General features: G+C 39.3%; 1 long non-coding RNA gene across 1 annotated transcript; it reads right to left on the bottom strand.

Moving 5' to 3' along the window:
* Nucleotides 1-1,501: 1,501 nt before the first annotated feature.
* On the bottom strand, nt 1,502-3,725 carry LOC149664390 (uncharacterized). Its single transcript, XR_016368408.1, has 3 exons — nt 3,679-3,725; nt 2,215-2,244; nt 1,502-1,705 (listed from the first exon to the last, which is right to left on the bottom strand). It is a non-coding gene; the product is annotated as an uncharacterized LOC149664390 (long non-coding RNA).
* Between the last annotated feature and the right edge of the window lie 8,932 nt (nt 3,726-12,657).

Genomic DNA, 12,657 nt, shown 5'->3' with positions numbered 1-12,657 from the left:
TGAAATATAGTAAAATATGTGCAAAAAACGCAACGCGCAAAGACTTTTTTAACAGTCTGTACGTACTTACAAAATAAATTTTTATGAAAAATTAACAAAATATAGGTCCGTGTTAATCCACTTCTTTGGGTATGAGTTTTGTACTTAATTTAATATTAAAGGCACAATGTGTTTTTGGTTAGAAGATAAATGTTAATTAATTAAAATAAAAGGTTGTTTTTATCCACTTATTGGGATAATGAAGGTTCGTACTTTTTTGCATATTATAGAATATTAAAGGCGCTTTTATTTGGTTCCAAGATCAATTTTGATTAAATAAACTAAAGGGTTATACTTTTATTGTAGTTTTGTACTTATTTATATATTATAGAATATTAAAGACACTTTTATTTGGTTACAATATCAATTTCGATTAAAATAACAAAATAAAGTGTCTTTTTTTATCCCCTTCTTGGGATATGAGATCAAGTTTGTACTAAATTATTTCACTTTGTACTTTTGTATTTTTTTAAACATAATACTAGTCATTTTCTTGTTTTTAACCCGGTTTCTTAAAAGTTTTTCCCCCTTGAAAGTTCTTTCCCCTTTTCTTTAAAGTTCTTTTTCCTTTACTTCAAAGTTCTTTTCCTTTCATCTTGAAATAATGGCCACTTTTTGAATTGCACACCTATCTGTATGTTTCTGACAATTTTCAAATGACAGCACTCTTATGAGCCCTGCCCACTAGCCATTGAAAAGGCGAACAGAGTTCAGGAGGAAAGTAAATTTCTGTAGGATCCATCAGACCCACACTATGCCTTAAGTTTTTGGTTTTATAATTTAAAAATTTGTAATTATAGTTTTGACAAGAACTTTAATTTGTAAAAAAAAATTTGTGGCTCTGAAAAATGGCAGTTTCTAAAATCCGAGGGGCATAATTATGGTGTACCTTTTCTTTTCTTTTTAAATTTTACCAAACTTTTCTTAAAGTTATCCATTGACCATTTTAAAAAAAATAGTTTCCTAACACGGCACAGATGTGGTCTACCCGTGAAATATTTTTTTTACTTATACTTAACTTTATAATGTTTTTGACTTAGTTTTAACTTACGAAACAAAAATAAGGAACAATTATGACCAAACCGTCTTTTTTTTTATTTTTTAAAAACTTTCCTTAAAGTTATCAATTATTTGCAAAGTTACAAAACAAAAATAAGGCACAATTATGGCCAACCCGTTTTTTTCAAATTTATAAAAAACCTTTCCTTAAAGTTATCGATTATCACATTTTTAAAGTTGTCAATTATAACATTTTTTTAAAATTGTTTCTTGACACGGCACAGATGTTGCCTACCCGTGGATTTTTTTTAACTTATACTTAACTTTAGAATATTTTTGACATAGTTTAAAGTTATTATCAAAAAATTAAAAGTATGTCCTCATGGGATGTCATTCTTTTTTAAATTTGTACTTATAAAAATCGAGTTGTTGGGACTTGATATTTTGAATACTTTTTAGTTTGTCATTTCATAATTTCATCCTCATCTGCAGATGTTACATCTTCCTCCTGTGGAGATGTTACATCTTTTTCCTCAGCAGATGTTTCATATTTTTCCTCAGTAAATGTTACATCTTTCTGCTCTCGAGATCGTAGATTCCTATTTGACTGTTGTTCTATCGACCAATCTATTACTGTCTCCTCGCGGTCCTCATTAATTGTAATATCCTAAAAAGAAGAAATAATCCACGCATGAACGCAGCGTTCATTTAAATAAATGAATCGCGTAGCTGTCCCCTAAAAATTTAAATTTTGACCATCTTTGAAAAACACTAGTTTCATCAGGGTGTGCAAATCTCGGGTATCCCGCACTATACTCGTAACACCCTTTTTCATGACCCAAACTGCAGAGGTTTAGTGTACAAACAAAATATACCGATGAAAACTGAAAAGATGAAATTATCATTCGCATTTCGAATCAAACTCCTGGTGAGAATAGTTATCATTGAAGTCTTATCAGGGCCCGTTATCTATTAGGTCAAAGATCTATTATGGCTCTCTTTACGCTATTTTCTTTAACACAAACTGGTACCCTATTACCAATTGTAAGCTTTGCCTATATGAGGGTCTGACAAAATTACCATGGGTTTCTCGGCCACTAAAGAAGCGCTTAATAATAACATGAGGTATGAACTTTTTAATAAAAACAAAATAAAATAATATAATATAATATTTACCGCCATGACCTTCAGAAACAAGTCTCCGATCTACAAGCCAAAAAATTAAGTGAAATATTTTCAATTAAATGACACGTTCATAAAATAAGCATTAATAAATTAACGTAGGTCTATATTGGCCAACTTAAAATATAACTTTCAAAATGATAAGTGTGCACAGACACCGACATACACTAAGTGTAATAGGGACTTCGCAGTACTACCTCATGCTGCCCAAAAAAATGGGCGTTAAAATACGTAAAACGGCTTACAATATAAAAAAGAAAGGGGAGTTTAGCTTTTAGTTTTCGCAGTATAACATGCGCGATGGGGAATTGTACTGTTCTGGCTCATCCCCTTTGAAAATCAATCCAAAAGCCGAAATGTTTGAAAACTCTAATGGTAAATTAAATCAAGTGCGCCTAAAACATATTGTTAGCTTCTACTCCATTATCATAACTAGGGTTAAGATGTAGGCTATGGTTACATCTAGATTAATAATGGAGGGGCTTACACCCAAGGTTAACGCTTCTTCTTATCACTTAAAAGGGAATCGGCAGCATCAGGAAATGTTTGGAGAATTATCAGCGATTCGCAAAGTGAAGCAAGTGTGCCATATATTGTCAGCAATTGATAAACCAACCTTTGGATTTTATTTGACGTTACCTTACTAACCTAACAGCGTTGATCAGAGAGCTCAAGCAAGACGTTCGTATTTCTATCGACGGTTTGGGATACGTGATAAACTGTTGCATTGCTCGAGAGCGTTTGTTTAAATTGCCAAAAGAGCTTTAGCTAACGCTTTAACTTCGCTAATGGCCAAACATTTAAACATTTATTCTAATGTACGTAGCATCGATTTCTTAAAAGGCTTGTGTTTAAAGCATAGCGCGGCTCTAGTGGATCCCCTACAAGGGGACTTTCCTCTTGAACTCCGGGTTTGGCTTGGAAAGGCTAGTAATGCACGTATAAATCCCGCCCACAAATATCTCTAGCTTCGCCAAGCCAAAACTGTAGTTCGTAAGAAAAGTCAACTTGTAGGGGATCCATTTGAGCCGCGCTATGCTTTAACGAAAGAATGAGTGGTTTGTAGCGATTTTAGACAAGACACATTTCAACATTTAGGGTAAATACAGTTTCGCGTGCTATAAATGTATGTTGGCTTCAGGGCACTTGTCTTCAGTAGATAAAGGAGCTGTTTAGAAATTCGGAAGAACTATAATCGAGGTAAAAGTCATATAGTACATTTTAAAAGCTTTTATTTTAAGTTAAAACCACAGTCATTTAGAATATACTCTAAAACCTTTTAAGTTAAAACCACAATCATTAAGCTAATGCAGAAGGTCATTTGGTAAAACACTAAGCAGCTAAACATGACTTTTGGAAACATTAACTATATTTTTAAAGTATTTGATGTGTACGAAATGCAAAATACATTTATGATCTCTCTCTCCAAAATGCCAAAGTAGATTAAGAGTTCATTACTTGTTATTATTGTTAGGATCTCACTTATTTTCCTAGGAAGGCCTCCTTTTAACGATGATCTTACGTGTTTTTGTAGGCAGATTTCCTTTTTGGTTTTTAGTATTGTTAACCCAGTTTTTCCTTTTTGGTTTTCAGTATTGTTAACCCAGTTTTTAAATTCAAAACTTAAATCCCAAATTTTAAGTTTTTATCTCTGCTAGAAGTATCATCGAATTTTGATGAGCGAGTCGGCCATTCACCAAATAAGGCAACTTGGTCTTGAGATATTTCACAGACTAGATAATGTACAAACTTATATTTGGAAGAAGAGGTATATATAATGAGTACTCTTGGCATGGAAAATCTCAGATTTATATCTTTATCCCAGCTACTGACGTCACAGTAGAAACTGGTTCAACCGTGACTTCTACTGCGTCCCCCCTCTAGCTACAACTGATACAACCATGATCTCAACTCCAGCTTCTGATTAAACTATGACCTCTACAGTCATTGACGTCAACACTGATGCATGAACTACGATATCGTCTACGTCCCTGGCTCCAAGCGGTGACGTGAACACTAACTCAACAACTACTTCAATGGATGAAGACAGTCAGATTTCAACAAATTCAGCGACGACTGGTAATTAAATCAGTTTACCGACGACTGGTAATTAAAACAGATTACCAACGACCGGTAATTAAAACAGATTACCAACGACTGGTAATTAAGCCAGATTACTGACGACTGGTAATTAAAGCAGATTACCGACGACTAGTAATTAAAACAGATTACCGACGACTGGTAATTAAAACAGATTATGAACGAATCGTAATTAAGGCAGATTACCGACGACTGGTAATTAAAGGGATGGTTCACCCTAGATTTTTTATTTTTTATTGGAAATATATAAAAATATGGATATTTAAAATTGGAACCATGTATTTATCCACAATATTAAGGAAGATATGAGCATGTAACGTAATACACTGGCCCCTTCCCGTTAGGCCATACTGTGAGGTAAGTTTTTGTATTTTCAAAAATTTCGCCAATAACCTAGTCTAAAATCTTATTGGCTTTGGCTCACCCTCTGTTGGCCAATAATATAACTTTTAAAAGAGTAAGACGATCCAGAAAATGAAATTTAAGGAAATGTTTCTAGCAGCAGACTACGTGTAAAACGAGCTATCTTACTGGCGGAGTGTATGAGCCAATCATCGTTTGGACTAACACGTCACACAACATTAAGAGAAGCTTCATTACAGGGGTCAATGGCGGTGCCCATATAAGTTAATTAATGGTATTTAATTGAAAAGCTGGAATCGTAATTAAAAAATAAAACCCGGATCTTTGCACTTCCGCTACTTATAAATATATCATGGAGAAAAAAATGGCTTATCTATTCCTTTAAGCCAGATTACCGACGACTGGTAATTAAGCCAGATTACCGACGACTGGTAATTAAGCCAGATTACCGATGACTGGTAATTAAGCCAGATTACCGACGACTGGTAATTAAGCCAGATTACCGACGACTGGTAATCAAGCCAGATTACCGACGATTGGTAATTAAGCCAGATTACCGATGACTGGTAATTAAGCCAGATTACCGACGACTGGTAATTAAGCCAGATTACCGACGACTGGTAATTAAGCCAGATTACCGACGACTGGTAATCAAGCCAGATTACCGACGATTGGTAATTAAGCCATATTACCGGCGACTGGTAATTATGCCAGATTACCGACGATTGGTAATTAAGCCATATTACCGGTGACTGATAATTATGCCAGATTACCGACGACTGGTAATTATGCCAGGGACTCTATTCTCTAACTACATTTGGATCGTTCCCAATCCAAATGATTTGGATTTGGGGTCGATTCATCCCCAAATGACAAAAATCGGTATTCTGTAACTCCAAATCCCTTTTCATTTGGTTCAAACCCTATCCAAACATTTGGGCAGCCAAATGGCCGGCCAAATCGTCATTTGGATAGCTCTTTTCCCGTTTTTCACCCCGTTTGTTACCGCCATTTTTCGTTATGGAGAAAAATTTGAGAGTGGGTCCTTTTTCCTTGTCATTTTCATATTTTTGAGGATTTGCACTAGGCTGGATTTTAAATATAATATTGTAACCGTCCACACCAAGCACTTCCTTCCCGGAGAAAACCCGCGTCGTCTGCTTTGTTAATTTTTCATTTTTTACATTTAAATTGTATAATGTTAAATTGTATAATGTTAAATTGTCCCGAAGTGGCGCCTTAAACGCCACTGCTGTCAAAAATACTAAAAACGTTTTCGCGGACATAAAAACCCCCGCCTCCGTCTGTAACATTGTCAGGGCAGTTGTCAGTTGCAGTCAGTTTGTAATCGCGATCCCGTAAAGACGCGTTTTTGTTTCCAAAATAAACTAATTATTGTTCTATCACTTGCTGCGTTCTTCTTTCAAGAATGGACTACTTGGTAAATATTAGTCATGGACAATAAGTCCTTTAAACGGGTGACCTGGGAACTTCTTAATTTCTAGTTTTAATTTAATTTCTTTGTGAGCCGTGAAATTAGGCCCCCTTTCCTACATTTAAATTTTACGGTTACATAAAGTGGCGAGCTTGCCAGGACCCGTTAAGACTGACATTACCATTTGTACTTAAACGCGTACTTGTGACATTACTTGTGCCTTTGCTTGAACTGTCGCGTCATGAATCCAGCCGATCCGCAAGCTTTGTTCGCGGCGCTCAACGTGCAGTTACCGGGATCCTATACTCCCCCGAGGTGGAACACTCCTCCTCCAAGCCTTGGTACTAGCCCGACGCATGGACAAGGACAAGCGGTTGGAGGAATCCCACCTCCGCCGCCGCCAACACAAGATGGCACAAGGTGCAGCCTCCAATGTTTTTATACAAACTATTCAAACCATAGCTACTACATTAGCGAATGTAGGCACTAGACCAGCTGCCGAAAATAGGCCAAAACCACCCCCTCACTTAATATTTAGTGGTGTTGAAGGTGAAAGCGCGCCGGATTTCCTTCGGACTTTGACGGAATTCGCTGAATATCCCAGCATGACAGGAAATGACATTATCGCGCTTCTCCCCAAATATTAAGGGGTCGTGCATTAATCTGGTTTAGAGACATGAATAGGCCTAATCAAGCACTGACGTGGCGTACAGTGAAAGGCGCGTTTAGAGACTATTTCTTTTCGGTACGAGCGGAGGAATCCCTCCGCCTAGAAATAGCTCAGTTTAAACAACCCGCCGATGTGTCTTTTGATGCGTACATCAAGAGTATTACCGCGATGAATCAGAACCTACGCGTTCCGTACAATGACTCTGAACTTGTTGGTATTTGCAAGAAAAATATCCTCCCCGAAATACGCATCCATGTCTTTAACGACAACATAAGGAATATGCGCAGTTTTATAGAGAAGGGCCGCGTAACAGAAGAAATTTTACGAGCGACCCCCTCTAGCTCATTGTATCCTAGAGACAGTGCAAAATCTATCTCGCGTGAATCCAGTGGGAGAAGAAATTCCCCCGCAGCCGCGGTTTTAACTAAACCGCCGGGGGGAGGTGCTAAATCAAAGGTTGCGAAACCAAACGCAAGCAATGCCAATAGATCAAAGACTCCTACGCCGGTGAATCCAGCGCAAAATGATTTAAGTAAAATAGAATGCTACAAGTGCGGACTCTTAGGGCATTATGCCATAACCTGTCGGGACAAACAAGAAGTCGCGCAAAAACAGGCTTCGCAAAACGCGAAAGCGGGAAGACCAAAAGGGGATGGTCTTCCCGCCGCGCAAAGAAAGTAAAACCCCTTATGGAGATTGGCTCTATGGATGTGCGTCGATGTGAGGTTGATCCTCCCGTGGCCATAGAAGCCGTGTATTCGCATGGGACTTTCGCGACTAGACTAGATTCAGGCGATGATGCTTGTTTTATCAACTTATATCAGTGGCGCAATTTAGTCAGAAATTTAAAACCAGACTTAGTCCTTCCGGAAGATGAAGAGACTCAATGTATAGTGTAAAGCGATGGACGTTATACCTTCACGAAGGAACGCGCGCGAATAGACTTCCGCTTAGGACAGTTGAAACTAAAGCAGGAATATCACGTGGTTCCTTCACTGCCGAACGACTTTATTTTGGGAAACATTCCCTGTATAAACATCGTGCCGTTTTGGATTTTGGTACAAAAACGTGTCAGATTGACGGAACAACGTTTCCTTTCGTACTTAATATCCCTGGGTTTGAAGACTCCAACACCTCAGATTATAGAGGATGTTGAAAAAGCTATCGCGTCGCCTACACTTAGTCCTACTCAGAAGGAAGACTTAAAAACTTTATTATTACGATTTCCAAAACTATTTTCGGAAAAAGCGGGACGTACGAACTTAGTCTATCACGAGATACACACTACCACCGATGTTCCCGTTAGTCAACGCGCGTATCGTGTCAGCGACGAGAAAAAACGGATAATTGAAGATCATTTTCACGAAATGATCCGCGACGGAATCGTGAAGCCATCCGTTGGTCCTTACGCGTCGCCTGTGGTACTTGTTCACCAGAAATGCGGAAAGATCCGTTTCTGCGTCGACTATCGCGCTTTAAATAAAGTAACCGTGAAGGACCCTTATCCGCTACCGAGAATATTAGAACTCTTGTGAAAAATGAGAGCCCCGAAGTTCATAACAGCACTGGACTTAAAGAGCGGCTATTTTCAGATAGATCTCCACCCGCAAGCAAAAGCGAAGACTGCTTTCATCACGCATGCGGGGAAGTACAAGTTCGAGGTACTTCCGTTCGGTCTATGCAATGCGCCGTCGTCGTTTCAACGACTCATCGACGAAGTCTTCAGGGATGAACACCACTTTTCCATCTGTGTCTATCTGGATGACATCGTCATTCCGGTATGTTATCGATTGGGCGTGTTATCAAAACAGCATTGTCCAAAACAGCTTTTTCATAAACGCGTTTGCCATTATTGCCATTTCTAGTTTCAGCGCATTTTGATTACAGCGTTTATATCTTGAGCGTTGTTTCGTATTGTTGAAGGTATAAGTATTAGAGCTCGGCATTATCTATCCATTATCCACGTTATTTTATCCATAATCCAGAATCATCAACAGAAGTTGTATGTTAAATCGAATTATGTCCACAACATTTATCTATAAATAATCGATTATTCACTAATTTACGGATAACGGATGAATAATTCCGAGCTCTAATTAGTATTGATTTCAGCTTTACGTTTGAATTTTAATGGTTGTCAAACAAACAGTTTCGTGGTCTAGTGTGTTAATGCGTTTTAATGTTTGGTTGGGATGGGTTATTAGAACTCCTATAAACTACCTTCCACCTTATCCAAGATATCCTCCTATTAATTAGCTGCCACCTTTTCCAAAATATTCTGATATTGATTAGCTACCACCTTTTCCAAAATATTCTCCTATTAGCTGCCACCTTTTCCAAAATATTCTCCTATTAGCTGCCACCTTTTCCAAAATATTCTCCTATTAATTAGCTGCCACCTTTTCCAAAATATTTTTCTATTAATTAGCTGCAACCTTTTCCAAAATATTCTCCTATTAATTACCTACCACCTTTTCCAAAATATCCTCCTAATAATTAGCTGCTACCTTTTCCAAAATATTCTGCTTTTAATTAGCTGCCACATTTTCCAAAATATTCTGATATTGATTAGCTACCACCTTTTCCAAAATATTCTCCTATTAGCTGCCACCTTTTCCAAAATATTCTCCTATTAATTAGCTGCCACCTTTTCCAAAATATTTTTCTATTAATTAGCTGCAACCTTTTCCAAAATATTCTCCTATTAATTACCTACCACCTTTTCCAAAATATGCTCCTAATAGTTAGCTGACACCTTTTCCAAAATATTCTCCAATTAATTAGCTGCCACCTTTTCCAAAATATTTTCCTATTAATTAGCTGCCACCTTTAACAAAATATTTTCCTATTAACTAGCTGCCACCTTTTCCAAAATATACTCTTATTAATTTGCTGCCACCTTTTCCAAAATATATTCCGCGAACCAGTCCATAACCTGAGGATCACAAACGGTTATGAAACGCTGTAGTGCTAAAGCGCTTGTTGGGAAAATAGCGCTATATATTGAGAAACGCGGAAACAGCAACCGCTGTTTTGGGAAATAACGCTGTATTGAGAAACGCGGAAACAGCAACCGCGGTTTTGCTTCCACGCGGTTTTGCAAACCGCTGTTTTGGGCACCGCTTTATTCCAAAACGCTCTTTTGAAAACCGCTCAACTACCCGTGAACCGTCATTCCATCCTGTACTTGGGCAGACCATTTGCAAGCCTTGGAATATGTTTTTCACCGACTGTCTGAAGCGGGACTTACGCCATCCGCTTATTCCATGACCACCCTCTATCTGGACATCGAGGTCGGGATCGTACCTTCGAGAAAGTACGGACCAGATACTGGTGGCCATCGGTAAGGCAGGACGTTACCCAGTACGTCCGCGGATGTCCTTTGTGTCAAATTCACAAGGCCCGCAATAGAAACCGTCCAGGTCTTATGCAACCTACGGCCATTACTGAGCCATTTGATTTGCTGGGAGTGGACATAATGGGACCTCTACCAAGAAGCCGTCATCATCACAAATACCTCCTGGTTTTCACGGACTATGCTACCAAATTTGTCGAACTGTACCCGATGAAGAACATCACCGCCAGAACGTGTGCGAAGAAACTCGTCTCCGTGATAGTTCGCTACGGATGTCCGAAAGCCATCGTGAGCGACAACGGGACTCAATTCGTTTCTCAACTTAAAAAAAGGACATTCTCAAAGTCAAACCACAATACATCACTCCGTATCATCCACAGAGTAACATCGTGGAGCGCACAAACAGAGTTCTGGGCGAAATCATTTCGATATTCGTTGGTCGAGATCACCGAAGATGGGACGAGAACTTGCCATTTATTCAGTTCGCCCATCAACTCGACTACACATACAACAACAGGAAGAATTCCTTTCTACCTTAACATGGGTAGGGAACCGAGATTTCTCTGGGACTAGGACGTGGGTATGCCAGTGGCGGACTTTGTTGAAAGGTCCGCATCGCTCTCAGCTTTAGCGATGCTACTTGCTTTGTCTAAAGAACTTGCCAAGAAAGCGCAAGCACACCAGAAACGCTACTACGATCGAAGGCGGGAAGGGATTGAAATTCTCGTTGGTGTACTTGTCTGGAAGGAGACGCATCCCTTGTCTCAAGCGGCACGTAATGTCGCCGCTAAGCTATGTTCCAAATGGGATGGTCCCTACAAAATCGCAAAGAAGATCGACCAGTTGCGATATCAACTAGAAGACCCAGAGACTGGAGAAAAGAAAGGAATGAAGAATATCGCTCATTTGAAGCTGTATTGGTCGAATAAAGCTGTCTGCCAACCGGACGGAAGCCAGTCGTCCTCAACTTCCTCTTCAGGTTCTACAACATCACAGTCCGTACCTCTACTTCGGGACGAACGTCGTGAGACTCGACGAGAACGAAGACAACGACTGTTGAGAGACCAAGAAGCGCAGACCGAGTCGTCTGGAGAAGAGACGAGGAGCAACAAACTTCATCTACATCCAATGATGATGATGGATCCTCTTATGTTCCCTCAGAAGAAGTACCAGATCTACCTTCGGAATCTGAACCAGACGCTTTCGCCTTATTCTCAGATCCTCCCGCGGTTTTTCGAGTGAATCGGATACGTCTTCGGTCTCGCGCAGACGTGGAACAGTATTTACGCGTGCATGCAATCACAGATGTGACTTCTCGTGATTTTAACTTTTCGCGTCAAGCAATCTCGCGAGAACCATGGGAGACTGTTCGCGACGCTCATTAACAAGCATCTATGCAAGGAAACGCCGTTTCCCGTGGAACCCTCGGTGAGGCCCAAGACTACTCCACCGCACATGGTCCCTGATGAAAGGTCCAATGAGAGGCGTACAAGGCCCGCCGAAGACACAGGCCAAATCAAGACGGCGCCGAATCTGCGCCGCCTGACACTCACGGGTCCAACTCGCCTTGCAGCAGACGACTTTTCTTTGGGGGGGAGGATGTAACCGTCCACAGCCAGAACCTCCTTCCCGGGAAAAAACCGCGTCGTCTGCTTTACTCATTTTGTATTTCTTATACTAAAGTTTGTATAATGTTAAAATGTCCCGAAGTGGCGCCTTAAGCGCCACTGCTGTCAACCTTGTTAAAAACATTTTTCGCGGGGATAAAAACCCCGCTTACAATCTGTAAGCAGTCTAGTCAGTGTACGCGTCCAGACCAGTTTTTGTTTTCTCTACTCACTAGTAAAAATAAAAATATTTGTGCTCTACTCCGTGTCAATTCGTTTTCTTCGCCATAGATTATCTGGTAAATATTGTTAGTTATGGACAATAAGTCCTTTGAACGGGTAACCTGGGAACTTCTTAGTTTTCTAGTTTAATTTAAATTCTTTGTGAGCCGTGAAATTAGGCCCCCTTTCCTACATTTAAATTTTACGGTTAGAAACTTTCTCCCGGAATTACTGGCGCCAAATTGTTTATCTTGGACTGGCAATGACCCGTTTTCCATGGGATGGGCGGATTTAGCTTGTAAATCGTAGATTTTTCCTATTCACGGAATATTTCGGTCTTTCCCGTGAAACGTTTACAGCTTCGTGTTATAGATTTCAATTCCAGCCTATGGCTTTTAGAAATATTTAAAAATAAAAAAAATAATTTCAGGAACATTAATTAGGGATGTTTTTAAACCTCATAACTCTCTTGTAGGCGTTTCCCATCCTATGTATTTCCTATGAGCGCCTGTAGAATCATTTGTCACCAGTACACCGGAGCTTTAAATTGGAGGAAAAAAAATTACCTTCTAATTAAACGCCTATTTTTCCATATTTTATTTGGGAGCTTAAATGATACAATAAGAATTACTGTCGACCAAGTGTCTAATAGATGTTATCTCTAAAAATAAGTCTTAGTCATGTC

The sequence above is a fragment of the Phalangium opilio genome, unplaced genomic scaffold (assembly GCF_054372755.1).
Source record: "Phalangium opilio isolate 3A_F unplaced genomic scaffold, DU_Popi_V2 ptg000061l_1, whole genome shotgun sequence".
Lineage (NCBI taxonomy): Eukaryota > Metazoa > Arthropoda > Arachnida > Opiliones > Phalangiidae > Phalangium > Phalangium opilio.
Note: the sequence above shows the minus strand (reverse complement) of the source record. Positions and strands in the feature narration are given on the sequence as shown.